We start from the raw sequence: 6126 nt of genomic DNA, 5'->3' as shown, positions 1-6126 counted from the left end.
AAGCTTACTACTGCAAGTGCAGGAAAAACTAATAGGATTCCTGAAGGCTGTCAGGGTTTTGTGTTTGAAGGGAAAGTAACCCCATACCCCTTGAGTGGGGCCAGCAAGCCCATATTGATTCTCAGGGACACAGGGGGTGCTAGATCCCTTTTACTGGGAAAAGGCCTGACATTTCCCCCAGAGAGTGCAGCGAACAATAAAATGGTGGTGAATGGTATTGGAGGACAGGGTACCTGTACACTGGGTGCACCTGGAGTGCAACCTAGTTTCAGGACCAGTGACCATAGGGATTGTCCTTAGTTTGCCTGAGGACGGGGTTGACCTGCTCCTAGGTAATGATCTGGCGGGGCGAAGGTGAATGCCCCCCCAGTAGTGAAAGAAAGACCGCAGGAGATGGTCCCCTGCAGTTTCCCTGAATGTGTAATGGATCAAGTCATGATCAAACCAGCTCCCCCAGAGGAGACTGCATTGGCACTGCAGGCAGATGACCAGGTCTGTCTGTCTGCCTGTCCGAGACTTTCTTTGGAAAGTTAGGAGACCCAGGGAATAAATTAAATGGATTTTCCCTAGTGGAGGCTCAGTGAGCCAACCCAGTATTGCAAGAGTTAGCTCAGGCTGCCCAGTCTGAAAGTGAAGCAGAGGGAGCCTGATTTCCACTATTTAAAGAATGAGGTACTGATGAGGAAATGGAGTCCTCCTCACAGACCTGAGAGCAAGGAGTGGACAGCAGTTCACCAGTTAGTGGTGCCAGAGGTACTGGGGAGAAATATTAAGAAGGGTCCACGAGACTACAGTGGTTGTCCACGCCAGTATACGAAAGACCAAAGCCTGCATAAGGCAGGCATACAGCTGGCAAAAGTTTAGAAAAAGGGAAAAGGTGACACAGAGAGCAGGTTAAAGTAAGTCCGGGAAGAATCCCGGATGAAAACCCCTACCATCCAGTCAAGCAACCCTAAAAAATGTGAAAAGTTAGACCCCACATCCTCCTTTGTAATTGCAGACTCTTGAAGCACCCCACCAGAGTTGCTAACAGCATTTACAGGAACCTGCAGAGACAAAGAGAGACCTCTAGGCGGGGGCACAGAAACCGTGAGGGTGATGCCTCACCTAGTCAAAGTGCCACAGTGGATTGCAGCCAAGTCTGCACAAATACCTACAGGTAGGAGTGTCCCAGAAACAAAGGGGAGCGTAACAAAGACTCCTCCCCCACAGTCAGAGGAAAAGGGAAGTCAAAAGTCTTTGTAAAGCAACCCTGGCACCCGGAACAGACATTATTAATAAGCTTTGAGATTGGTGAGTGAGTGGAAATGAGAGAAATGCATAGTTTTTCTTTCTGTATCTTATATTTCTCTCAAACTCTGTAATGAAATGCGCTGTTTTGCTTGAAATCGCATTTCATTCCCCTGGGTGTGGAGGTATCAGGCAAACCCCCCACCTGCAAAGACTGAGGCACACATTATTTTGCCACATGAACATTATAACTTAAAATTGCAAGCCCCTTACTGGAAAGACATTTGCATAGTAACCGACAGTGTTGGAAAAATGGGGACCCAATCATTGCTTCCCAATACACAGAAGTGGCAAGACCAGCTTTGGTTACATGACTGACTGATTGTTGGAGGTTGTGAATTTGAACTTCCAACAGAGGATTTGAACCCAGAAAGCTGTGTGCTCCTTCTGGTAGGTCCTGGGAGAGGGTCAGAGGGTATTTGAGGGATCAGAACAATTAGGAGGGAAAGGAAACCATCAGAAGGGGCAAAGTGGGAGCCAGCAAGATGTTTTGACATTGCAGTAGCCTCTGCATTAAGATAAATATCTTTCAACAAAGTTACCTTTTTGGTGGTGGCCACCAGTAGTCTCTAAGGATCAATAATTTGACTATGTGTGGAACATATTTCAGCTAGCCCAATTTTAGGAAGGGGGTCTCAAACAGGCATTAGTTCCCTTATTTGCACATGGGCACCTAATTTTCTGCATTTACCAATAGGGAAAGTGATCCACTTCCAGCAGGGAATGTGCACATACAGGATATTCGCCATACTGGTTGCTCTGGTGTCATTTTTATGCCTATAAAATAGTTGCAGCATCAAGCAATTTCTAGGCCACTGTCTCTGGCCTTCCTTTAAAACTTAGCAAAATAGCATCCATTTTAATGAGTTGCCATAGACCAAATGTCTTTTCTGCTCACTCAGTAGAACAGGTTATATTGATGAAGTCAGTGCAGGGCATAGGTAACCTTGACCATTTTATCTGTCACTCACCCAGTTTCCACCATTTTTAATAAGTGAATTACTGCAGTAACTAACTGATCACAGAATTTATTACAACGAGTAGAATTATTCAATAAGTTAGCTCTTGTCCAGTTTTTTCTTTATTAGCAATTTCTATGCTTTGATAAATTACTACAAATCTTATTAAAAATCTGATTTAAATATACTCCAGAATAACCATCACAAATAGGTCTCTGGTGAGATATTTTTGCCCATTTTAGCATATTACCAATGGAAATGAATATAAATTACATCAAAATTCAAAGGTTAATAAAACCAAAATGAATAAAGCAGAAATACTTACTTTTGTCCCAGGTTCGATTCCCAGTCCGTACTGAGCTAGCAGGACTGGAGAATTTTAGTTCCGAGGCAAGATTGGATAGGCTAGGATTGATGATTTCTCTGGAACAGAGGAGGCTTAGGGGAGACCTAATTGAAGCATATAAAATTATGAGGGGTCTAGATAGAGTCGATAGGAAGGCCATATTCCCTTTTATTGAGGGGTCTGTAACCAGGGGCCATAGACTTAGAATAAGAGGTAGGAGATTTAGAGAGAATTCGAGGGGAAATTTTCTTCACCCAGACAGGAGTGGGGATCTGAACTCACTGCCTGGGTGATAGAGACAGAAACCCTCATAACATTTAAAAAGTACTTGGATATGCACTTGAAGTGCCATAACCTATAAGGCTATGGATCAAGAGCCTGAAAGTGGAATTAGGCTGGATGGTTCCCTGTACGCCAGCACAAACGCAATGGGCCAAATGGTCTCCTTTCGTGCTGCACATTTCTAAGATTCAATGAGCTGAATTCAGCTGAGGTAGCAGCAGTTCTGACAAAGCCTGTTCCGCTCTCCACTGATGCTGCCAGACCCGGAGTATTAGCAACATTTTCTATTTTTAGCTCAGATTTTCAGAATCCGCAGTATTTTGCTTTTGTAGTGGTAGGGATGCTGTTTGAAAGGGAAACCTGGCAGAACTCCTGCGCCTGATCATTATTTTGCAATCCCTACTAAACAGGACCAGACATGGCTATCATGACCTCTGCAGTCAAGTTTGGCACAGTGGCCATAATGACCACTTAGGTGAGATACTAGATGGTGCATGGTACCTAAATGTGGGAGTCAATGTGTTCAAGAGGGGAACAACACCAGATTTTATTTATGTATTTAATTTTATTTAGAGATACAGCACTGAAACAGGCCCTTCGGCTCACCGAGTCTGTGCCAACCATCAACCACCCATTTATACTAATCCTACATTAATCCCATATTCCCTACCACATCCCCACAATTCTCCTACCACCTACCTACACTAGGGGCAATTTACAATGGCCAATTTACCTATCAACCTGCAAGTCTTTGGCTGTGGGAGGAAACCAGAGCACCCGGTGGAAACCCACGTGGTCACAGGGAGAACTTGCAAACTCTGCACAGGCAGTAACCAGAATCGAACCCGGGTCGCTGGAGGTGAGACTGCGGTGCTAGCCACTGCGCCACTAAAGTAGACATAAAAAAGTGAACATCTCAAGATAAGGGCGGCACAGTGGCGCAGTGGTTAGCACTGCAGCCTCACAGCTCCAGGGACCCGGGATCGATTCTGGGTATTGCCTGTGTGGAGTTTGTAAGTTCTCCCTGTGTCTGCGTGGGTTTTCTCCGGGTGCTCCGGTTTCCTCCCACAAGCCAAAAGATTGCAGGTTGATAGGTAAATTGGCCATTATAAATTGTCACTAGTATAGGTAGGTGGTAGGGAAATATAGGGACAGGTGGGGATGTTTGGTAGGAATATGGGATTAGTGTAGGATTAGTATAAATGGGTGGTTGATGGTCGGCACAGACTCGGTGGGCCGAAGGGCCTGTTTCAGTGCTGTATCTCTAATCTAATCATTAAAGAGGTCAGAAACTCAGTTTTTGCTTCTCCTAAGAGAACACGAGAAATGGGAGGGGAAAGAATGGCAGAAAGAGTTGATGGAGATGACCCGTGTCTGGCTGGGTCAAGCTAGATGTAGTAGATGGCCTTTTAGAATTTTTTTTTTACATAGTTGTATCTTTAGCAATGTGGAAAGGAAGTTTTATTTTTGATATATTTCCCTCAGCACCCCCAAGAATGAGAAATATAAAGTGAGATAAAAGTTCAAATGATTTTAAATGATCTCAATATCCCAGTTTAATTTACAACATTTATTGAACAGAATGACAAATATTGGCAACAGGAATTTGTGTTCTGCTATACAGTGCACAAGTGGAACAATTTTTATAAATCAGGAACAGGGTAGTCTCCATTTTTCAGATAACAGGAAGGCCATATTCCCTTTTCTTTCAATGTACTAGTGACATCAGTTTAAGGTACATGTAACATTATACCATTGGAACAATGTCTGCATGGCCTATCCCTCGAGGGACATCAATGCATTTTAAACAAATTCACAAAAGAAAAAAAAAGTGACTGAATTCTGCAGATTCCCTTACAAGGGATCAAGGGGAAAGACAAGATTGTCTCTGTTGTGTGGAGGATGTCTCTGAAGGATGAATTAGACTGCAGCAAATTGATAACATCCATTTTTAGTTTCCCTGCACAGACTATTAAGAGTTCTACAAGGACAAGGCAGTGAAAGTCCCTTATGCAATAACTCAGCTCTGGCTTGCAGACTTTACAAAGTGAAGATTTTCTGTTGGATTCTAGCAAGACTTGTCAGAGACACAGATTTATCTGTGCAGTTTTTCGAGTCAGAAGGAAATAATTGTGGGCAAACGAAGAATCTGATAGAGCTATACTGTTCAGTATAGTACTGCCACAAAGCTGTGCAACACAATTCAAAGCCCACTTCAATAGGCTCCTAATCATAGTTGCACTGCTATGAGGGAGGAAAAAAAATCAAATACTAACCTGAATCAGTCTTAGACACCTCTTGGCAACCTATTTAGAGCAAGACTAACAAAGATTAGAGAATAAAGATTCCCATCGCCCAAAGACAGAGGAGAAAATAGGATGTCAAACCCATATAAAGCACTTGTAAATATATTGCGCAGCTTTATTTTAAACTTACTATACTCATTATTCCTAGTTCATTAATATAACTAGACATCAACATGTGGTTTTGTCTCACGAGATCAAGGTTCATTGATTGAAACAAATTTTGACTTAAATGCTAGAATTTCCTTCACGAGCCTTGGTTTTGTATTGTAGATAGTTTCCAACATGAACATAATTGGAACAGGATTCCCCAAATGCTCTCCTTTGCCCACAAGGTTTATCATCCACCTCCTCAGTTACACCTTCTTTATGGTCCCCGTTCACTTTTCAATCAAGGATTGTATGAGTAAACATTTACACAGTTTTTTGAATTCAGTGGTTTTTAACGTGGTTTAAAAAAAAAAGGACACTGAAGTTCCTATAGCACAGCAGTTCAGTAAAATGGAGCTTTGGGGTCCTTTGGTGAATTGAATATAGTGTGTCACGGTAAGCAGCAGCTACTGCAGCAGGGAGAGCACCAGAAAGGTGACTCTTCAAGTCAATTAATAGCAGGAGAGCATAACAAAATCAGATGGTTCAGAATTTTCATCCTCTGTGTAGCTAATGGGTACTAATGGAGTGTGGGAAGTTTGAATTAATATATTTTTAAACTTGTATCTGCGGTCACTTACTTCCTAAAACGTTTCATTTTCCCCAACACTGTCTCGGGCCACCAACAATCCATGACTTCTTAGACAGGGGGTATGTTGCATCCCCTACTGTAACACCACCGTGGCAGTTGCTCCCAGGACTACAACTACAATAGTTCACAATTACAACAGAAAATTCAAAAGGAAGGAGTGCAAGCCATCTAGCAATAGAAATGAAACAATTGGCTTAAAATATG

The sequence above is a fragment of the Heterodontus francisci genome, chromosome 1 (assembly GCF_036365525.1).
Source record: "Heterodontus francisci isolate sHetFra1 chromosome 1, sHetFra1.hap1, whole genome shotgun sequence".
NCBI classification, from domain to species: Eukaryota; Metazoa; Chordata; class Chondrichthyes; order Heterodontiformes; family Heterodontidae; genus Heterodontus; species Heterodontus francisci.
Note: the sequence above shows the minus strand (reverse complement) of the source record.